Source organism: Rhinolophus hipposideros (genome assembly GCF_964194185.1).
Source record: "Rhinolophus hipposideros genome assembly, chromosome: X".
Classification (NCBI taxonomy): domain Eukaryota; kingdom Metazoa; phylum Chordata; class Mammalia; order Chiroptera; family Rhinolophidae; genus Rhinolophus; species Rhinolophus hipposideros.
Genome location: NC_138046.1, coordinates 108780164 through 108805264, shown reverse-complemented (window position 1 = coordinate 108805264; position 25101 = coordinate 108780164).

Sequence of the window (25101 nt, the reverse complement as noted above, 5' to 3'; positions counted from 1 at the left end):
TTGCTTTTATTTCCCTTGCCTTTGGCATCAACTTCACAAAATCCCCTCTAAGACCAAGGTCCATAAGTTTAGTATGTATGTTTTCTTCGATGTATTTTATTATTTCTGGTTTTATATTTAAGACATTAATTTATTTTGAGTTAATTTTTGTGTATGGTGTCACATAACAGTCTAGTGGCTTTCCAGTTTTTCAACACTATTGATGAAACTTTCCTTTCTCTATTGTATGTTTTTGGCTTCTTTGTCAAAAATTAGTTGCCCATATATGTGTGGGTTTATTTCTGAGCTCTCAATTCTGTTCCATTGGTCTATATGTGTCTGTTTTTCTGACAATACCATACTGTTTTGATTACTGTAGTTTTGTAGTATAGTTTGAAGACAGGGAGTGTGATACCTCTGTGAAAGCCAAAAATTTTAATTAACTAGTATAAGTTGTTTCCCTACTAATAAAATCCATTGAACTCTCCTACTATAGTCATGCACCACTTAACAAAGGGGATATATTATGAGAAATGTTTTGTTAGGTGATTTTGTCATTGTCTGTACAACATATATGTTCTGACAATTAAGTTCAAGAACTCATCCTAGAAAAAGTGCTATATACCTAATTGCTGAATTTCACTATGGTCACCTTCGAAGTACTCCACTTGGGAAGCTATACACTGATGCCAGCACCTAGTCCATCCTTCAAAAAAATTTTAGAACTCTTTTTCTGGAATGGTCATCAGAGCTTTCATCGTATTACTCTTGATGTCCTGAATGTCATCAAAATGTCTTCCTTCCAATGTTTCCTTTATTTTCGGGTAAAGAAGTCATTGGGGGGCAGATCAGGTGAGAAGGGAGGGTGTTCCAATACAGTTATTTGTTGACTGGCTAAAAACTCCCTCACAGACAGTGCCCTATGAGCTGGTGCATTATCATGATGCAAGAGCCATGAATTGTTGGCAAAAAGTTCAGGTCATCTAACTTTTTCATGCAGCCTTTTCAGCACTTCCAAATAATAAACTTGGTTAACTTTCCAGTTGGTACAAATTCATAATGAATAATCCCTCTGACATAAAAAAAAGGTTAGCAACATTGTTGCAACAAGTTTGCAAACTTAATTGTCAGACCTTGTAGAGTGCAGTTACACAAAACTAGATAGTATAGTTTACTACACACCTAGGTTATATGGTATACTGCCATTGTATATGCCAGTCTGTCATTGACTGAATTGTTGTTATGCAATGCAAGACTGCAGATACTTTCTATTAATAGCCTGAGGTTGAATACTATTTTGGAGATGTTGAACCAATTTGTTTTCTTTCTCTGTAATCCTTAACTCCAAATAATCCTACAGCCTTAGGGACAAGAGACACCTACAAGGACCCCAGTTCATAAAGTTTTCCCTATAAGATGGAGACGATCCCCAAAGGCTTAATTAAGTACATTGGTTGTGGGACTTGCTGCGTTAGGTTAGGAATATAATATGGATGATCTCTTCTGGCACCCATGGTTAATGCAGAGAGGTTATGGAAAGCCAGTGCAGCTGACTTAGTTCCTAGGCGTTTTTTTCCATTTCATACCATCCCGTATACACCATCAAGGGTGTGGAGTCCAGGCCATAACTTAGGTTCTCCTAAAGGTTTGCAGCTTCCCACATACCCCATCCCGTATCTAGATTAGACAACCATTATTCCTGGTGTTTTAAAGCTTCTTTTCTTTTCATTCCTTTGAATTTGGATTGGATTATGGGAGAGAATGAGGTGCATTCACATAAGAGATGTCCTTGTTTCCGTGTTTTTCCTTCCCTTTCACAGTACCTCAAGACCTGAGGGATGGTATTACTTTGCTGGGACTGCCATAACAAAATACTACAGACCAGGTGGCCTATAGAACAAATTTATTTTATCATAATTTTGTAGTCTGGAAGTCCAAGATCAAGGTGTCGGTGGGGTTGATTTCTTCTAAAGCATCTTTCCTTGGCTTGCAGATAGCTGCCCTCTCTGTGTCTTCACATGATCTTTTATCTTCGTGTTCATGTCCCTGGTGTCTCTACGTGCACAAATTTTCTCTCCTTGTAAGGACACCTGTCAGATCTGATGAGGGCTCACCCTAAGGGACTTATTTTAACATAATCATCTCTTTAAGACCCGATCCCCAACAACATTAACATTCTGGGCTGCTAGGGGTTAGGGTTTCAGCATATGAATTTTGTGGGAGACACAATTCAGCCCATAACAGGTGGGGTTTGGGTTTCGGGCCTTTATAACATCTTTAGAAATGTATTGGACAGTACACTTCATGGCTATGAACAAAAATATCCTGTGACTGGATTTCTATCTTAGCCCTTGAGCTCAGAACTTCAGGACTTGGATTACCTGAGATGAAAATACATTAATTTAATGTCTACTAATATTATCTTCATTACAGCCTTAGCACCACACACCAGGCATTGCTATTGGCATCAGATCTCACAAAGCTCCAACAGAGGAGAGAGAACCAAAGACAGACATTTCCAAAGAGAAACTAAGTGATGTATGAAAGATCAGGGTTACAGAGAAAAATAAATTATAGTTTTCATGCAGTGGGGCTCTGTATCCCTTTTGCTCTGTCTTGGCCCCATCTGTAGAAGGAAGATTAAGTCTAGGTCTTTCCCTGTCTGAACAGGAAATTGAGATTCATTCTATTAAAAGTTACTTGACCAGAAAAAGAAAAGAACTTATCATGTCCTTAACATCTAAAGAAACCAAAGACCATTTGACTGAATATTCTAAAATTGAGCAGTCTAGTATGGTAGCCATCAGATGCTGTGGTTATTTAAATTTAACTTCTATTAACCTAAAATAAATATCAAAATTTAGTTTCTCAGGTGCACTAGTCACATTTCATATTCTCAGCAACCATGTGTGGCTCAGTGGCTACCATACTGAGCAGCACAAATAAAGAATATATCCATGATTGTGGAAAAGTTCTGTTGGGCAGCACTAATAAAGAATTTGTTTATGCATGGTGAGATTAATGTCTACATTGATTGGAGCTCTGATTATCTGTGTTCAGATTCAGTCTTAAACCCCCTTCACTGATGATCAGATCTTCCAAAAAAAAAAAAAAAGAATTTTCAACATCCACGTAGAAATTTCTTACTCATATGGGGAACAAAAGTCAGGGGATTCAAACTACATGAAAAAACCACCTCTGCCCTTAAAAAAGACTGGGAATCAGATAATAATATGTCCTTTTATCTACAGTGTAAAGTGGTCTTTCAGGAATAAAATCTCGTGGCCAGATCATTGTTTCTGAAGAAGAGCAAACTAATATTTATTTGGTTAAGGCCCCATGTGTGTCTACTTAACGCTAGGGAGAGAATTTACAGCACAAAATTATTACTCTTCACTTAAATAGTTTCATATTCAAAGTGTCTTCATAACTACCAGACGACTGGGTTTGATTCCTAGTAAGCCTCTAGCTTTTGAGTCTTGTACTATAAATTCTTTTAGCTCAACCATCTCATAATTGATTCCATCCAGATAAGGCTCATCCCTGCCAATTGGGGATCTTCCAGAAAGAATAGCCTAAGTGGAACTCAATGCTCTAATGCCTTAGAAAGTCATAAAAGTCAGTGCTTGTGTATCTCTTGTTTACAGAAAATATAAAGTCCAGTCATAAAATTCAAGCTTTCTTGGTTGGATCTGCCAGCCTAACTCCCTGCCTACCTTCTTTCCTCCCAGAAAGATTTGTTATAACTTACTGCAGAAACCATATATTATTAATTAGTTATGTCTCAGTTGAATGTCAACTAGTATCTTTTCCAAGTTTATTAGTCGTGTAGTCATTATCTCTCATTGTGGAATAAAAATGTTGTAACTTATGCATTGAAGGACTTTCAAGCCAGGGGAAATATGGTGGTTCATTTTTTCCCCTTATGTTTTCTTTTAGAAGTTTTATAGTGTTAGTTGTTATGTTTAGCTCCTTGATTTCTTCTTAACAGTAAAGGGATTCCTTCTACATTTCAATATTTAATATGATATCTTTAATGCATCAAAAAGATATCATCCCCAATATTTCCCTCACATTCCCTGTTTGCCTAGTGGACACCTTTGAATTCTTGTCTTCCTTGATGTCTCAGTCACTTTTATTAATAGTAGGAGACTATTCCTTCCTGCTTTTCCTTCTAACTCCCTGGTTTATCAGTCCTTTTCACCTGTTCCTCCTCCTTTCCTGACATCTGTCTATTTTCTGAGATATATTTTTCCTTGCCTTTCTCAACACTGTAATTTATTCTGTTCTTATGGTCTTGAAAGAAGTGCAGCTGCTTTTGGGGTAACAAGTAATCATGGATAACATGGTTTGTTTTGTTGTAAAATCAGGCTTCCTACTACTTGTAGAGTGAGGTGGGTTAAATAATAAGTTTACAAGTCAGTAAAACACCTACCAAGCTAGCTTCAAGCACTGATGACAAATGCAGTGAAAGAATAGGCACCAGACATCCTTGTAATGAACTTGGGCCTGACCCAGGGCTAAGCAGAACACTCGAGCTCTTCACATAGTCATACACCAAAAGAGAGCCTTGCATACCCATTTCTGTAGTCTCATTGCATCAATCAAAAAACTCATCTTACTCCCCTTGGAAAGAGATGAGGGAGAGAAGTTGGGGATAGGTCCAAATTATTTTCCCAATGTTGTTCTGTCTTGGGGAATGGAGTAGAAGTTGAAATATGGAAATATGAGGGAAGGGGACAAGACCTCTCATTACAATTTCTGTGTTCATTACTTCCGAGTATGAATCTCTAGTATAGACCTGTTCTTAAATGTTCTTATATCAAACTGTTTATATTATTTTCCCACAGAGATGTATCATTGGCAGCTCAAGGTTAGCATGTTTAACTTTTTAGCATGTATACTTCTACTAGTTTAACCCATCACAGTAAATGTGATCCCTACCAACCCTGTTGATATAGACAAAAATCCTGGAGTCTTCTTTTATCTCTCTTTCCATTCTACTAGTTCTCTGTCCAAATATGTATTATTCCTATCTGTTTGTCTCTATCCCTACTGCCACCAGCTAATTCAAAGCAAACGTCATCTGTCTTTTGGACTATTGGCAGTATCTTTCTAACTCCTTCCCTCCTTTTATCTGTAATCCATGATCCACACAGTAGCCACAGATAACTCTTAATAATGTAAATCAGATTTGAATGAGGCTCTGCTTAAAAAGCTTCTATTTTCCATGAGGTGGTCAGTTAGCTCAGTTGGTTAGAGTGTGATGCTAATAACACCAAAGTTGCCGGTTTGATCCCCGCATGGGCTGCTGTGAGCTGTGCCCTCCTTAAAATAAATAAATAAATAAATAAATAAATAAATAAATAAATAAATAAAAATAAATAAAAAAATAAAAGCTTCCATTTTCCTTAGGATAAAACGCATACTTTGCCCATTACTCCCTATCTTACTTAGTAGCTTGTCTGTTTCCTTTTTAACTTCGTATGCAGTAATTATTTTCTTTAAATAAGTGTGTTTATTATATGTTCTCCCCCTTCCCTACTGTAATATAAGCTCTGTGAAGGCAGAATCTGTCTTCCACCTGGCTCATCACTGTGTCCTCAGAACGGGAAACCTATGTGAATGAATGCCAAGCTATGGGAAATTCTTTGGGTATATTATTTCATTGGATGCTCACAGCAATCCTGATAAGGTTGCTAATATCTCCACTTCAGATATGAGGAAAAAATGTCCTGAGACTTAACATGGCTAAATAATTTAGCCAAAGTCACAAAGCTCTTAAGTGACAAATGTGGCATTTGAACTCACGTTTGTCTGGCACAAACAAAGCCTGAGTGTCCCACCATTTACTACTCTGTTATCTGCACATGTAAACTGGCAACAAAGCTAAATATGTGCCTAAACCTTTTTTTTCTGAAGGAACTTACCCAATAAAGAGCTACCCTCAAAAACAAAACAGAACAAAAAAAGAAGAACAAAAAGAATTTTCCTTTCTTCAGGGAATATTTTAGCAGGTCAAATAATTAAATTTTAGGGGACCATCTTTGCCTGTGAGAGCTGAACATTTGGCATTTAAAAGAAATAGCCAGAAGGAGGTTTAATACCATGGGATATTACCACAATATACAGAAATGAGTTTGCCATCAGACATTTAGAATCTAATCCATTCCTTGATTCATAATTAAACAATCAGGAAACTGTTTGGGGGCACTTACTGTTTGTCAATCAATACAGCCTTTGTCTTATAAGAATTACAAAGACACAGTCTCTGCTCTCAAGGAGTTTAAAATTCAATGGGAAAGACAACCATGTAAATAACTAAATGAAATACAAGTCAGAATAAAATAAGAACTAAAGCAGAAGCTAAGCATCTTTTGGACACACAATTTGTAGTTTCAGCACTGAGTACACTCATGCGTAAAATATCTGAAAAGCTTGACAACTTTTGTATAATCATTTTACTAAATCAAATGCATAAACCTTAAATTTTTATTTGCCATGTGTCTGTATGTATATGAGACTGAGAAAATGTGGCATGGAGTTGAAGAGAAGCTTGTTCCAGTTCTGGCTCTACAGTGTCTACCAGCTATATCTCCTTGGGCAAGTTCATTAACTCTCTAAACCTTACCTTCCTTATTGGTTAAGAAAGGATAATAATAGTATCTATCTTCCAGGGTTTGGGGGAAGATTAAATGAGACAGTACTTATAAAATTCTCAGGGTTTCTGGCACCTTGCAAGTTCTCAATGGCACTAGCTATTATTATTATGATGGTAATGCAGATTGAAGGTGCTGTTGCTTTCTTTATAAAATACAGAAGCATGCATGGTATGTTTTAAAATAATATATGGTGATGGAAGGAGAACTGACTCTGGGTGGTGAGCACACAATGTGATATATACGAGGTGTGATCAAAACATATGGTGAATGTTTAAATTTAAAAATTCATTACAGTAAAAGACACATTGTCATTAATTCCCCTCAAAATACTCCCCCTTGCTTCAAACACACTTATCCTATCATTCTTGCCACTTTCTGAAGCAGTTCTGGAAGTCCTCTTTCAAGAGTGTCTTTAGTTGCGCTGTTGTGGCTGCCTCGATGTCCTGAATGGATTCAAACATTTACCTTTCATGGTCATTTTGACTTTGGGGAAAAGCCAGAAGTTGCACGGTGCCAGATCCGGTGAATAAGATGGATGAGAATGCACCATAATGTTTTTATTTGACAGAAATTGTCATACTAGAAGCAATGTGGGATGCGGAGACTTTCCATTGTGATCAAAACATACAGCGAATGCTGCTGCTGAGTGCCATCCAATGGGAAGGCAGGAATCTTCAATACAGGAAGTGGCACATTGAACTTTAGTAACAGTATGTGACAAGTTTCAACTTGTTCAGTACAGTCAGTCAGTTGGGTGTGATCTACAGTTGAGAGAAGGTGTGTTTTAAAGTGTGTCGTAAATCACCCTCCATCATGACAATGCTGTGTGTCACACATCGCTTCTGGTATGGCAATTGCTGTCAAATAAAAACATTGCAGTGTGTCCTCATTCACCTTATTCACTGGATCTGGCACCATGTGACTTCTGGCTCTTCCCCAAAGTCAAAATGATTCAGGACATTGAGGCAGCCATGACAGTGCAACTAAAGACACTCATGAAAGAGGACCTCCAGAACTGCTTCAGAAAGTTGCAAGAACGATGGGATAAGTGTGTTCAAAGTGATGGGGAGTGTTTTGAGGGGAATTAATGGCAATGTGTCTTTTACTGTAATAAATTTTTTTATTTAAACATTCGCTATATTGTTTGATCACACCTTGTAGATGATATATTATAGAACTGTACACTTGAAACCTATGTAATTTTACTAAGTATTGTTACCCTAGTACATTTAATTAAGAAAAAAGGACCTGACCAAAAAAATCACATGCCATTAAGCACTAGTTTGTGCTCTGCTACTTTCTACTCAAGTGACTTTAGCAAAGACCACTCTTTATCTGTTCCCGAGATATATTAGTGATAAATGCCGTTCCCCTTCACATTACAAGGCAGGCATGGGAAGGCAGTAAAGGTAGAAAGTGTTCCGCACACGGGAACACATGGAGATTTGTTTGATAAGCTGATTTTCCACAGATAAACCAAAAGCAGAATAAGTATGTATATTTAAATTTATTTATAAAAGTTTACAGATTCTGAGAAGTAAAAAACAAAAGAATATATATTTCTAGTATATGTGATTGCTTTATTCTCATGAAAGTTCAAACACATATGGCCTTCATAAATTTCGTGACTGAACTATATGGAAAGGCTAGCCATACGCTCCCAAGGTGATCTGAATTTCTCCAAGGGTTTCTATCAGCGAATATGTACTGATGTCTCCCACGTGGAAATCTCTAGCCAAAGGCTCCTCCTCATTTGTGAAATCAACTCCTCTATCATAAAAACTTCAAATGCCCTATGTCCAAAGCAGGCACTCATAGTTTTGCTACACAAGTCAGTTCTTAGCCCTATGCTGCCACGTTACACAATGGTTCTTAATCGGGTGACTTTGCCTGCCAAGAGACACTGACAATGTCTGGAGATATTCTTGGTTGCCACAACTTGGGAGGGAGTAGTACTGGCATATACTGGGTAATACTGGGTATTACCAGGGAGTACTGGCATATACTGGGTAAAGGCCTAGGATGCTACTAACCACCCTACAATGTACAGGACAGCCCCCCACCCCCACCCCATGATAGAATTATCAGGACCAGCACTGCAATTGAGAAACCCTGATATTCAGGAGACTTCCACCGGGTGGCCTGAGCCAAAAACCTGGGTGGAATCCTTGATCCCTACTATAACCACACTATACCTAGATTATATGTAGGTCAATCCACCAAAAGAAAATTTGCTATCTACCTGTCCTTTCCTTTCTATTACCATTTCAAGCCCAAATAACTTTTGCCTCAAACTTCTATACTTTCTCTGAATGGATCTTCATAACTTGCTCCTTCTAATCCACTCTTGTTTTCAGAATTACTTCCCTATAATGCAAGGTGAATATACCTATTCTATGTGTAGTATTTCAAGATTAAACTAAAACTGCTAAGGACAGATTAAAAGACCTTTCAACATTAGAAACAACTAGTCCATACCTCTTGTTAAAATTCTATTTGTACACTTATCTCCAGGCAGGTTGAAAGACCTGCCATGCTTGAGATTTCCGTCCATCCCCATCCTTTGCTTTCTCAAGCCTTTGTGCCTTTGGCATCCTGGGCTCTCTTATTGAAATGCCCTTCCAGGAACTCCCATTCATTCTTAAAGTCGTTGCTTAAGCATTGCCTGCTTGGGAAGCTTTCTTTTCTTTGACCTCTGTGTTTGGATTAAATACCCTTCCTTTGTAAATTCCTCTATAATACTATTCATCAAAATGCACTGGAGTCCTACATTGTGAGCTTCATGTTGGCAGGGCTGTATTTTATATCTTAGTATTCTCAGTACCTAGCAGTGTCTGGAAGACAGTAATTACACTTTGCTGAGATAATAAAATCAAACTAAAATTTATAGAATATTACTTAACAAATTAAAAGAACATAGCTGTATCAGAGTATGAGCAGGAAACAGATGGAGCATCATATTGAATAATTTGAAGATAATGTAATAAGGGAAATCTTTGCATACGGTAGGAACAACGAGAGAAAGTGCATTGAATTGGGGTTAGTAATATTAGGGAGGTGTTGCCACCATGGCCTAAATGAGCAAGGGATGGGAGCCATTACTGGACCCTACCTGGGGAGGGAGGGAAAGAGAGAAGGAGGGAGAGAGAGAGAGAGAGAGAGAGAGAGAGAGAGAGAGAGAGAGAGAGAAGGCTTCTAGATAGTAGCTGTTAGATCTCACGTAGGAGTTGCCTTCGGCCAAACCCAACCAAAAGCCAGAAGGAGATGGAGCATTCAATGTAGTCCATACATATCAGGCTCCAAGTACCAAACTCAGGATGGAGGGGGGTGGAAAATATATCTGGCCAGGGCAGAAGGAAAATATCCAGCGCTATGACATGGTGAAATGAAGCATGGGTTTTGAAGTCGGACCAACCTTAGTTTTAAATACAAGCGTTTCTCTTCTCCAGTCATGTGATCATGAGTGAGACACTTTCGGTATCTGGACCTTAGGTAGTGATAATAGTAACAACACTGAATAGGATTAAATGAGATCGTGTGTATACACGCATTATAGATTATGTAGCATAGATAGGGCTACAAGATCAAGAGTTCAGGTATATTAAAAAAAAAAAAAGATTTACTCTGAAATAAGTTTAGAAAAAGATCTTGTGCCTAAGCCTTGCCAGTCCGCTCAAGTCCTGTCACATGATGGAACCATGGCAAAATAGTCCCACTAATGGGAAAATTTCCCAAATCATCCTGAGTCAGTATTATCTTCACAAGCTTTTGTGTATATGTACATACAAAATGAAGCTGGAAGGCTCAAAACAGCCTGCATCTGTACCTTTGCTGGCTGTTTGTTATTTTACAGTGATGCACAATTTGCTTGAGATGTATTTACATTTTCCTCATATAGCCTGTATCTGCTTTCAGAAGCAGTCCAGTTTAAATAGCAAGAATTAGTCCATTGAAGATGCACAATTTGGTTGAAACATCTGTTTGATATTCTGCACAACCAACTTCATCTATTCTCCATACAAAAAGAACACAATCTTCCTTATAATAAACATTTTGTTTTTTTCTGTAACGGCAATCACGCAGCTGCAGAAAACATGGTTTATCATTAGTTAATCACATCCTTGGGGATTGGATGCACCCGACTGTGTATTATGCTTTCTATGTTGGAAATTCAATTTTCTCATAAATGTCAGAACTGTTGCCTTGCCACATGTTGCTTAATTAATAATTAAACCATTCCATCCTCATAAATTATATTTAAATCTATATGCTATATGTATGTATGCATAATACAAATAGGACTAAACATAGATAACAGAGCCTTTTGTATCTCAGCTAAGCACATTTACATTTCCTACCCTAGTATTAACTCGTACTAGTCGGTACATTTACTCCATCAGTGAAAACATCAGTTCATAAAAATGATTTAATTGAAGAAACATACCCCATTTCTTAATGTCCTCCCCCTGCTCTGTAATATATCATCAGCCCGGATTTTTTAAGAAATCAGGCTAAGGGTAAGAATGACTGTGAGCAACAAGTGACAGCTAACTGATCACTTTTGAGATTGGGTTTGAATCCTAGTCATGATGCCCAGTGGACTAGAACTATTTTGGTCACACAGAGGAGATTGGCCATGTGTGTTGTGATGGCAGCAAGTGGTACATCTTTTCCCCTGTATTTAAGGTAGAAAGTATTTTTCGCTGCTGTGGTCAGCTTGCTAATAGCATGAAGATCTGTGACGACCTCTTATACCACGTGTAATGTAAATCAGTTTTTGAGCAAGAGAGGCCTTGAGCATGTGCCTCCAGGATGAATTCCTGCCACTAGGAGGCGATAGAGCAGTGGGAGTTCTGAGCTGACCAGCGGGCTTTAGGGGTGGACTGTGAAGGCCCCTTCACACTGGTCTTAGGTGGTATAAAACGAAGTGGTCAATTATGATGAAGTTACTTTTCTGAACTATTCAGTACTTCTCTCTTTCACATCTCTTATTACTATGGGACAAATATACTAGTCCCAGGAGGAAGATGAAAGCCACTTAGAGCAGAGCCACTCCCACCTGACACCAGCGAAAACCAATTGAATATTTCCAGCTGGCAACAGAAACCTGATTGATCCCAGCCTAGCTCAGCCTAAATCAGCTGACAGCCAGCTAAATAAATGTTTCTTGTTGTATGCCTTTAAGATTTTATGGTTGGTTGTTTTGCAGCATGATTGTGACCATAATTAACTGTCCCTTGCCTTTTTCATATTAATCTCCCTCCCTGATATTAGTGTAGTTTCGTAGGATGGTAATGGAGGTTACCTATTACATGTCAGGTGTTTGATGTATGCTAGCTCTGATTCTCAAGTGATTCTTACCCAATTTTACAGATAAGTAGAATGAAATTTGGAGACATGAAGTTCATCTAATTGCTTTCTTGATATCCCCATCTGTGTTCTAATAGGCGTCACAAAGATTCGTTCAAAACTGAGGGCCTTCCCTCCACAACCTGTTCAACCCACTGTCTTCCCCACCTCAATTAATGGCAATTCTGTCTTTCCAGTTGCTCTGGTACAAAATCTTGGGGCTGTATTTGACACTTCTCTCAGACCTGAAATCCAATTTGTCGATAAATCCTATTGACTGTACATTTACAATATTTACAGAATCAGACCACTTCTCAGCACAACCACTGCAACCACTCTGGTCCAAACCACCATCATCTCTTGCCTGGATTATTGCATTCGTTATTTATCTAATCTGGCCCCTTTCAGTCGTGCCCTTCTGCAATTGATTCTCCACATATAATCTAGAGTAATCTAAAAATGTTTGTTAAATTATGTCACTCTTCTGTTAAAAGCATTCTCAGAATAAAATCCAAAGTTCCTACAATGGCATATAAGACCTGTCACGCAGGAAATCCTGCTCGCTGCGCCATTTGTCATGCAGGGTCTCAGCTCCCACTCCCCGCCCAAGAACGCAGGACACGGTAAGGCCAAATAGGAACACCCACGGAGCCATAGATAGGGGAGTCAAACCAATATATTCTCGCTGGCGGCTGGGCTTAAGACACAGGAAGCAGGATCTACATAATCTGCCTAACAGCAGTCCGTGCTTGCCAGCCACCATCTTCTTGCTAGCCCCCATTCCTTCTCTGCTAGCATAGCCACAGCTGTTATATTAGTGGTCAATGGCTTACGGGTTACAGCTGACGGCCAACTAGCCACAGCTGCTGGCATCTGATCACAGTTGATGGCCATTTACTACCCGAGCCAGCACCTTTCTATGTGAGGCCGAGAGCCTGGAAACTGTTTTTTTGGGGTTTTGTCCCCACACTCCACCCCTACAGGGTCTCGCCTCACAATCTACGCGACAAGCGTCTTCTGCGAGGGGCCCTGTGCAAGGAGCCTGGAGGTGAATGCACTATCCTGAACACAGCCAGGCTCTCTGGGCACAGCCAGGGTTTCTCAGGGCACCACCAGTACTTCTGGGCACAGCCAGACTTCCTGGGCTTCTTAGGGTACCACCTGTTTTCCTGGGCACAGCCAGGTTTTCTCAGGGCACCACCACAGTACTTCTGGGCACAGCCAGACTTCCTGGACTTCTTAGGGTACCACCAGTCTCCCCGGGCACAGCCAGAGTTTCTCAGGGCACTGCCACTCTCTCTGGACACAGCCAGACTTCCTGGACACAGCCAGGGCCTCTCAGGGCACTGCCACTCTCTCTCTGGACACAGCCAGACTTCCTGGACACAGCCAGGGCTCACAGGGCACTGCCACTCTCTCTGGGCACAGCCAGACTTCCTGGACTCAGCCAGGGCCTCTCAGGGCACTGCCACTCTCTCTGGACACAGCCAGACTTCCTGGACACAGCCAGGGCCTCAGGGCACTGCCACTCTCTCTGGGCCTCTCGGGGTACTGTGCTGGAACAACAGCAGCTCACATCAAGGTGCTTACATATTATCAATGGCGGCCAGTCAAGACACAAAAGCAAACATTCTCGCCAGTCCCACTACATGGTGGTATGTTCCCAAACAGTCAAGCGTCCAATAAATTAGGGATGGAAGGCAATTCCCCATAGTCCATAGTCATTCGCCAGGGCTGTCCTGGGGGTGAGGGATGACCTTGACCTCACCCTCATCTCCCACGGAGGACTCAGCAAGCGTTTCCTCCTGGGACTAAAAGTCCTGCATCCGGGCTGCCTCAGCAAGCAAGTCCCAGCCCACAGGGCAGCAACAACCTTCGCTTTCTCCGCTTTCTCCGGCCTCTGCTGGTTGGGGAACCATCCACATTTTTCCACCCCTCCACGGGAATCGAGCTCTCCGGCAGCTGCTCCTCCTGGTCTTCCTCAGACTGAGCTTTCAGACGCACAAACTGCTCCACTGCCCTTCGGAAAGCTTTGGCCAGCACCGTATCCTGCCGACTACGCCATGTGTCACGCAGGAAATCCTGCTCGCTGCGCCATTTGTCATGCAGGGTCTCAGCTCCCACTCCCCGCCCAAGAACGCAGGACACGGTAAGGCCAAATAGGAACACCCACGGAGCCATAGATAGGGGAGTCAAACCAATATATTCTCGCTGGCGGCTGGGCTTAAGACACAGGAAGCAGGATCTACATAATCTGCCTAACAGCAGTCCGTGCTTGCCAGCCACCATCTTCTTGCTAGCCCCCATTCCTTCTCTGCTAGCATAGCCACAGCTGTTATATTAGTGGTCAATGGCTTACGGGTTACAGCTGACGGCCAACTAGCCACAGCTGCTGGCATCTGATCACAGTTGATGGCCATTTACTACCCGAGCCAGCACCTTTCTATGTGAGGCCGAGAGCCTGGAAACTGTTTTTTTTGGGGTTTTGTCCCCACAAGACCCTATACAATTTTAATCCAATGGAATATGTGCTCTGTGAGGACAAGTGTTATTATATTTTGCTTACTGATATTGCCACGGGGGCCTGAGCAGTGGAAATTGTAGGAGCTTAATAAATATTTGTTGATTGAATGAATGAAAGTAACCTTGAGTACAGATCATTCGTTTGGTAAATAGTTGAGATAGAATTTAAATTCTGTTTGATCTAACTACAGTAACATTCCATTTTTCATCGTTCATCCAGTGTTCAGCTTTTATATACTGACGACTCATATTTTGGTTCTTTCCCTAATGACTTGTTTGTCCCCTTGTTTCTTCTGTGCTTTAATACATTTTACCAGGTAAAAAATAGATTGGTGGTTGTGGTGATGTCAGAGGTAATATGCTAAAGTATTCTGTTTACATGGTGTTAGAATGTGAGAGCAAAGGGTGTGACTAATACCTCCTCTCCTACTGGCAAAAATAAATCTACAAGATAAGTTGGGGCTAGAAGGGGCTATGTAGGGGACTTACCTTTCTTCTTTGATAGTGATTTTTATATTTATGTAACTAAAAAAAAATATCCATTATACAACCTGAAAGCAGTGTTTTCTAAATTTGTGACTGAATGTATCACAGCATTGCACCCGCAAATAGCTGGTTGACTTATCTTCCAATATTGCCTTTTATTTTGTCAATACCAGAGATGGAGATGCACACCTTTTGTAATAATCCTTCATGTCTTAGAGATCGTTATTAAAATACCTCCTGCTTTTCTTCTCTTAAGTTTAAATAATGTCAAATAATTTGACCTTTATTCCTCGATCCTATCTCTGAATCTCTAATCATTTCCATTACTTTGCTGTAAGTCCTCTTCAAATTCTTTACATATTAAAAGTTGAAGGGCCCCTATTGGTATGCTTCAATAGGGGACTTTTCTACTTTACTGTTGAATATATAAGCACAGACATGATTAATTACACAGACTCTTCTGAAGTAAACACTAAACCAGAATAAAGATACATTCCTAGTGTAAATACTATTATAATATTAGCAGTTATTATACTAAATACCAATGCTACTTTATATCTTAGTGATATTTTTAACTTTTAGTTTTTATAATATTATTCAGTCAACTTTAGATTACTTAAAAAAAAACCCTGTTCTTTATGTGCACACCATACTCTAAGACTATTTAAAATATTTAGTTTTAAATAGCTTTCCAGGACCTTGTGGTCTGTGTACCACTGTAGTTTTCAGATGTAGAGCACTAAGCTTTTAATTTATAAGTGAAATGACTATTGCAGTATTGCAAGGCTATTGCAAAAAAAAAAAATCCTTTGGGTCCCACAAAAAAAAAAAAAGTAATTGCATGATATCTGCATTTCTTCCACATACATTCCCAAACCACTTCCTTTCCACTAAGCTTAGACACTATGGTCTGGAAACAGAATTTTCAGAGATTCTTTATAAATATAAATATCCACCCCAAATAACATGAGTCAACAATTTGTTCATGCTTCCTTTCTGATATTATGTTTTTAAGAATTAAAGAGATAATGTGCATCACTTGTATAAAGGCCAATTGTAGCATAACCTCTCGTATATAAAATTAACCAACAAGAAAATTCTTGGATTATCCTTAAAATGAAGGAGTAAGATGTACTTGATATACCTGAATTAGCTATTAAGACTTGCAGATTTATTTCATGGGGGAGAATGTAACTTGGCTGAATTGCCTATTTTGACATCCATTCTGTCTTGAATAGAAATGAATTAAGAACCATAACTTTGTGGGGAGGGAAGGAAAGAGATACTTTTTCCTAAGTCCCTCTTTGGCTTTGAAGAGATGTTTTCTGAGAAAGATGCTTTCATTTTGTTCCAGAAGAATTATTTTGTGACCCAATTTTCTGTAAATGAAATTGTCATTGTCAAGTCAATTTATTTAGAGGGCACTTGATCCAAAGTTGAAATTCCTTCTTCCTTAAATATCAATGAACTACAATTAGGTACATCCAGGAAAACTCTGATTAGCCAAAGCCCAGCTGATCATATGCATTTCTTGGCATTAACATATATGTTATGAAAATTGGTTTTCTAGAACAAGGCAGAGACAGTACATTTTGTTGGTTTTGGAAGGCAAAATATTTTATTGTTTCAAAAGAGAAATTCCAAGACTGGATCCAATGCAATCTTCAATGTACTCTAACCTTGAAATTTTAGTTTATTTTTGAATTAAAAATTGTCAAACAAGCCAGGATCCTTTATCACCAAAGGGTAGATGTAAAGTATATTTAAGTCAAAGAAGAAACTTTTTCTAGTTAATATTAGATATTTGGAGCAGTGCTGTTCAATAGAAACTTCTGTGAAGACAGAGATGTCCTATATCTGTGTTGTGTAATAGGATGGCTTCTAGCCACATGCAGCTATGAAGCACTTGAAATGTGTGGCTAAGTGCAGCTGAGGAACTGAATTTATAATTTTATTTAATTTATCATTTTATTTCCTTTTAATTTAAAAGTAAATAGTCACATGTGAGTAGTGGCTACCATTGTGGAGAGTAGAGAATTAGAACACTGCCTGAGAATAATTAGTTCCCTAAGTACATCAGTGAACAACCTTGACCAGACTTTTTTATTCAGAACTCACAGGTGCTTTCCTGGCAAAATAATTTTTGTCATACTTAGAGTCTCTTTATTGACATGAACCACCTTAGGGGCCATGTGATCAGTGAGGGAGAAAGTCTTGGAGAATCCAGGAAAATAAAGACAGAACTCTAGACGTACCTTCTAATTACAGAAGATACAAATTTAAGTATAAGAAAATTTTAATCTTAGAGGCTACCAACCTGTGTACGATGCTACAAAGACATATTTTTCCCCCCAGGGTTCTTGAGATAGTGGGTTTTTTAACCCAAGGGATGCTGCGATACCAAGAGTTGCTCTTAGCATTTCATTTTCCTAGGTTTCTCAGAGTCCAGTGGGACAATAAAGGAAATGAAGCCTGCTTTTGTCAATTTCCTTCTTTTCCAAGTTTGGACCTTGCCAGAAGAGGCTGTTGTACTCCTCATGGCCACACTGAGAGGGCACTTTGTGGAAGGTATCCTTGGCCTAATGGACCAACCTGTTTGGTTATCTATTGCTGCGTAACAAACCACCCCAAACTTAGGAGCTTAAAACAATAGTAAGCATTTATTTGCCTCACAAATCTGCAATTTGGGCAGGGCTCAGTGGTACAGCTCCTCTCAGCCCCATGTAAGATAAGCGGGGACATCCACAAGTCTGGGAGAACTTATATAATATATAATATAATATAATATAATATAATATAATATAATATAATATAATATTTCGGACTCCCAAACTGAAATCCAATTCCCCCTGCCCCCACTCGCAGTTCTTATCTTTTTATCAAAGTTCTTGGTCAGGGATAGTAGGCACTTAAATATTGTTTGCATAAACGATAGCAAACTTCTAGAGAGGCTTTATTACCACCCCTACTCTAGGTCACACACGTGACTGAGAAGGAGGAAATTTGTAGCCTTGTTGACGGTACAATAGGCTCCATGACATTTACTATAGTCTCAAGTTCATTTCACACTTTGCTTTCAGAAGCTACCCATTGTATACAGAAAGAATACTCTCAATTTTTAAAATGAAATAATGCGCTATGGAAACAACAGTAACAGATTTCTAGAAATAATTAATTTTTGATTCAGAAACTGTGAGGCATACCAGGTGCTGTGGTCCCTGAAGGGCATGGCTGACTAATGACAACATTGATTTCTCTGGAGCAGGTGCCTTACTAGTATAACTAAAATTATTTTAGCAGAAGTATAATCAGTTTATAATTTACAATTGCATCTCAGATGTGCGTGTGACTTTCTTTCATCCTGAACTTCAGTTCACAAACCCCATTTCTACCAATTTTCCAATCAAAAGTAACTTAATTGCTTCCAGATTTAAATGTGGTTAACTCAGGATTTAAACTCAATTTAATATTTTCCATTTTCCTATTCTTCTCACTTCTACCCAGGGATATTGTAAGGTCTTGGAGGATTTACACAGAATTCATACATTTCCCTGGTTAGGTCTGTTAGCTATCACTGTGAAATAAACCACCCCAAAACTCAGAGGCTTATACAATAAACATGTCTTATTGCTCACAAGTCATCAGCTAGGTGTTTCTTATGGTCTCAGCTGGATTTATTTATATATCTGCAGCCCTGCTGCTTTGCCTGGGGCTCACTCACAGATGTCTGGTGTTCATCTGTTAGTAGTCTGGTCTAGGATGACTTTCACTGAGGTGACTGGGCATCGATCACTCCTGCAAGTGATCGTTTTCCCTCCCCCAGGGTAGCCCTGTGTAGGTGACAGTGGCAGAGTTCCAAAGAATATGTGGAAGAGCACATAGCCTCTTGATGCTCAGGCTCAGAACTCACACACCTCTGCTGCACTTCATTCTATTGGCTAAAGTCAATCAAAAGGTCAGACCAGTTTCAAGAGTTGGGAAAATAAGTATCACCACTTGATGGGAGTTGCTACAAAGTGACATTACAAAGAGTATACATACAGAGAGGGGTGAAGTATTGTAACCATTTTTTAAAACTTTTATTTATTTTAAGTGTGTTTTTCCAGGACCCATCAGCTCCAAGTCAAGTAGTTGTTTCAACCTAGTTGTGGAGGGTGCAGCTCACATTGGCCCATGCGGGGATCGAACTGGCAACCCTGGTGCTACAGGTATCCTGCTCCAACCAACTGAGCTAACCAGCCACCCCACCATTTTTTTAGCAATCAATTTACTACACTGGCATTGGGGGAGAAGCCTTAGATTGGTCTGAAAAATCCTATCCTTGCTCACCTCTTTCAATGTACTTTAGTCCACCAGGTTGTTGAATATCGAGCCCTTTGTTTAGATTTACAATTAGGAGTCTAAATTTCCTAGGATGGCGTTTGATCATGATGGCTGCGTACTCTGTGTTCACTTTATCCCGATACAGATTCCTTTTAGTTTTCCATTTTTTTTTGGCTGATTTTGAGCTACTCCTGTACTACACTTAACTTCATAATCATCACCACATAACACACTTAGTTATCTCAATTTTTATCCATCTCTATCAATTACAAAGTATTATCTTTGAGAGAGGGCTTTTTGCCTATTTTAATTATTGCTATATCTCCAGCACTGTGACCAGTGTCTGGAACACAATAAGCCCCCAGAGAAGTTAGTTGAATAAATACATGACCAAATGGGAGGACTCCTTGAGTCCATATGCCTGCACAACTTCCCTCATTTTTTGATTCTCTACTACTTCAGTCTCAGCCCTCTAAACCTTTGGGTCTTAATATGCCTGACAAGTCTTTATAGTAAAAGAACAATCAAAACAATTTGCCTTCTCTCAGATTCATGTCTCTTGAGATTGAAAACCATCGCTTTCCAAAACATCGTCTCTGCTATTTGTCTGTTTTCATTTTTATGTTTTTCAGAAGCTCAATTAACTTCTTGACTGTATTCATTCTCTCTTTAAGGATGCTGAATGATGGAGGGAAAAGTAACAGGCTCGAGGAAATTTACATGGAAAAAAACCCTCCATTAATATCTCAAATATTATCATCTAGCTTTGCAACTTAAAACTTTTCCATTTCCAGACTATTCCAATTATGATCATTACTCAGAAGACTGAAAGTTTCGCTTAGCCATGCAATTTCATTGAATTAATTTCAATTTTCAGAATTTAAGTCAGAAATATTATGTCTAAACTAATTTGTAATATAATGGATGAGATTGCACTAAGTTAAATATCAAAATCACATACTGTGTTGTCACTGTTTTTAGACTACCTTTGTAAAGCTTCATTAAAATTAATGGAAGGAAACACCAGTCTGGATCTGGTAAATATCAGTATCTATATTAAAATAAGCTACAAGTACGCCTGAAGAATAGATTAAATTACCTATGTACCATGTTTCTCAAAATCTAGTCCCAGAATTACTGTCATCATCTAGGTTGTTCTTCGTATTTTAGTTTTCTGATCTGTTTTGAAAGAGGTCAGATTAACTTTCCTCAACCTTTCAGAATGTCAGGCTACCGGTTAAAAAGTAGAGATATTGCTACAGAATGGTCCAAATATCTTTTCTTCCTTTTTTTTTTTTTTTCTGTTTTGACCACCTCTGTGGGACAAGGTTGCTGAAAGCTGTCTATCTTGAAACTCAGTCTATGACGTGGATGTGAAGTGGGCCAGACTTAGATAATATTGTATTCAGCCTAGTAAAGGATGCCACACCAGCATACAGCAAACTCTAGAACAAACTCTATATTAAATACATTCAAAATTGATACAAAAGGGGAGGTATGCCTATTATGGGGGTCATATCATAATCCAGACAAATGCATATGGATAGGTTTTCTCTTCAGTGCTTTGGGCTTATGACTGCTCACCCCTTACCAGCATGGCACCAATCACGTTGCTCGTTCTGGATCATTCACATGAGCCAGGTAAACCAACCAGATTCTTCTCATTATTTTCAGAAGCATTCTTACTTCTTCTGAAAAGGAAGGAAACTGACATTTATTGGGAATTTACTGTATACCAGTTTCAATGCCACAGATTTGCCAGAAACTATGTCCATTACGTTTCATGTTAGTAGTAGGCAACCTGTCCTTTTTTTGTCTTATTTTTCTCTTTTGGTTGCTATCAGCACAAGACAAGCTATTGATTGCAGATAAATGTTACTTAAGATATAGACTGTGGAATAACAATTTACCTTCTGAATTATGATAAGCTCCCAAATCTTAGGAGATTTATGTAAATTATTCCTCATGGGAGTGTTTGGGTTTGTATATATAAACCTTGTCAAGTAAAACTTGGACTTTTCATTTTTTGACAGTTTTAGTTAGAGGGAAAAGTTTTTGTTAGCTATAGCACTCTTTACATTTTTTCTTTATGCCAATCTTTATGTACATTTTATATTTGTGGATGGACAGCAAGCCGTTCACTTCTAGATTTTGCCAAGAAATTAGCATTTTCTTTGTAGGAGATTTTGGTTGCTGTTTTTGTTTTCGGGAAGATGCAGCAGGAATGGCAGAAAAATGTCAGAACTATAAGGGTGAAATAATTCCACTTGTTCGACACACATAAACAATAGGAAGGGCAATACTTATAAAATTGAAATCTCTACACTTAAAGATGATACAGAGCAGTAAAAGCTAAGAGAAGACAGTATTTGAGGGAATTATGGAGAAAGACATATTTCCTTGTATATCACTGAAGCAAGAAAGAATCACACACAGAATAAAATGTTGAGCTATAATGTGTACTCTGTTTCAGAAAGGAGAATTGATTTGTATCATAGCTCCTGAAATGAAAGTTTTATTTTAAAAGAATTTCACATTTTTGAACTGTGCTTCTATGAGAGTAGTTGCCACTTAAGAACAGAAATTGCATCTTTCCAATAATTAATCATGAGACATCTACCGAGTGCTTTGTACACAGACGGTTCTGTAGTAGGCACTGGTGCTCTCTAAGCACAGTGCAAAGTGCTCCTCCTGGGAGGAGCTGGAGAGAATCACTGGAACAAATCTTCCCTTGGTTTCCAGAATAATATTCTTTTCCAGTTTTTCCCCCCTAACTCTTTAGATAGTTTTTGCTATTCTCTTCTTTTTGGAGCCCTCTTCTTCACCTTTCTCTTGGTGTTGGTGTCTCTGAGGTTCGATTACAAACTCTGTTTGGATGATCTCAACCTTTAACTTTGCTTTCCCTACTATTCGTGTACTGATGACACCAAAAATATTGTCTCTAAATTGAACACAAATGGCCTAAGACTTGTCGCATCTGACCAGGTGCCCATATAATTTATTGATGAAACTGGAACATTTTGGGGGAGTGAAAGGCAGTGCTATTAATATTTTTTTCTGGGGCAATAATCATAAACAAAAACTGTCATGGGCAAATCTGTAAACAGGGTCACTCTAGCCTACTTGGGTGTCTTTTAAGCACCTACAATATGATGGGCAGAGAGAACTCAACTTTCCACACTTCAATATCCACTCCTCCTTCATTTTCTACCTCAACACAATCATCCCCCCAGTTACCCAAACCAGAAATATGGTCAGTATCCATAACTCCTCCTAATCCCTCACCTTCTCCTTCATAAGTCACCAAATTCCATCAAATGTTATCCTTGCTAACAACTTCTGTATTTGTCCCATCACCATGTCTCAATGCCTGCTTCTATTGCTTTAGTTGAGGGTCTCAATTTCTCACCTGGATTAGGAAATAGCCAGTTAAAGGTTTTATACAGACCTGCTGACTTGAACTCCTTTCATCTACTCTTCACATTGCTTGGAGAGAGAAAGACAGAGAGAGAGAGAGAGAGAGAGAGAGAGAGAGAGAGAGAGAGAGAGAGAGAGAGAGAGAGAGAGAGAGAGAGAGAACACGCATATATACACACACGTGCGATTGGACAATTAAGTTTATGAATTCATCCTAGAAAAAGTGCTACATACCTCTCATGGCTGAATATCACTACAATCACCTTAGAAGTACTCCCCTTGGGAAGCTATACACCAATGCCTAGTCCACCCTTCAGAGCAGTTTTGGAACTCTTTTTCTGGAATGGGCATCAGAGCCATTCCAGAAAAATTCCAATCTGGTGTCAGATTACCCTTGATGTCCTGAATGTCATCCAAATGTCTTTCTTTCAATATTTCCTTTATCTTTGGGTAAAGAAAGAATTCATTGGGGGCCAGATCAGATGAGCAGGGAGGGTGTTCCAATACAGTGATTTGTTTACTGGCTAAAAACTCCCTCACAGACAGTGCCCTGTGAGCTGGTGCATTGTCGCGATGCAAGAGCCACGAATTGTTGGTGAAAAGTTCAGATCATCTAATTTTTTCACGCAGCCTTTTCAGCACTTCCAAATAGTAAACTTGGTTAACTGTTTGTCCAGTTCGTACAAATTCTTGATGCATAATCCCTCTGATACCAAAAAAAGGTTAGCAACGTCATTGCAACAAGTTCGTGAACTTAATTGTCAGAGCCCCATATATCAGTCGTCAGTTTAAAATAATCCAAACTTCCTCCAAATTTTTTTCAGGATGAAGTCTAAATTAAAACCCTCCATAACTTGGCTTTTGTGTACCTTTCAGCCTCTTTTATCACCATTTCTCACCTAAGCCATACCTTCGTATCTGTTCCTCCCTCAACTCCTAGAATAGCCTTTGTCTCCTCGTTCATTCTCTAGTTCATGATCATCCTTCAAATCTCTTATTGGCTGCTATTTCTCCAGGAAACTGTTCTCGAACCTTTCTTGAACGTCTGAATTTATTTTTCCTTAAAGTGTAATTTTGATTACAATTTCCCCCTTAAATATTAAATTCTCTTAGTATGTTTTACTTTTTAAATTCAGGTAAAATTTACATAGAGTGAAACAAACAGGTCTTAATTGAACTATTCAATGAGTTTTGACAAATGTATGCACCCACTTATCCAAAACTCCAATAATGATGTAAACTTTATATCACCACTGAATGTTCCCTCATGCCCCATTCCAGTCCACTCACACAACCCATGGCAACCACTGTTCTGATTTTTATATCCATAGATTAATTTTGCCTGTCTCTAATTTCATATCAATTACTTATTTTCATTAAACAATAAGCCCCTATTCATGTTTACAAAAAACATGTCCTTGTTAGATTTTTAGTGAACACAGTTGATTTCAATGTCTAATGTTGATGAAGAAAACCTTCTAAGTATTTCATAGTGTGCTTGCTGTAAGAGTCAGAAATTATGGCCACTAGTATAGGCTGGTTTTACATTTTCACAGAATGCTTGAAGCCTTTGTTTTTGAAATTCAATAGTCTTTCTTTCTCTTATAAAAATGAGGAAGAGAATGGGTATCTGCCTCTTTCAGCAAGATTCTGCTTAATAAGGCATACTTGTAATGTTAGAAAATATGCCAACTATGAACCAGAATGTATGTAACTTGAGCAAGAGTCCTAATGAGCTCTGTAGGGGCAATTGCGTGTTAGAATTCCAAATAAGGAGAAGCTAATTGTCAGCCAAATTTACAGTCAAAGCAGAAGGGAACAGTGACTATATTAATGTTGAGATTGGGAACCATAATGCATATTAGGATAAAAACCTAGAGTGTTCTCACATATTACTTCTTGATTGAGACTACTTTTATAACAGGACCTTCTGCCCAGAAGTGGGGCGGGGGAGTTCTTTGTCAAATTGCAAAGCAAATGGATTCAAATTAGGGCAAGAACGTTATATAGTTTACCACTATAAATTGTTCCATAACAGTAAGAATGGAGTCTTGAATAGAGTAGACACTTAATAAATAGTTAATAAATAAATTGACAAATCATTTTGGTTATTCTTTTTTTGTGTGGTTTTATGACATTAAATTTTTATTTTTATTTCTTTTTTCTTTTTTAAAATTTATTTGGGTGACAATTGTTAGTGAAATTACATAGATTTCAGGTGTACAATTCTGTATTACATCATCTATAAATCCCATTGTGTGTTCACCACCCAGAGTCAGTTCTCCTTCCATCACCATATATTTGATCCCCATTACCCTCATCTCCCACACCCCTTACCCTCTGGTAACCACTAAACTATTGT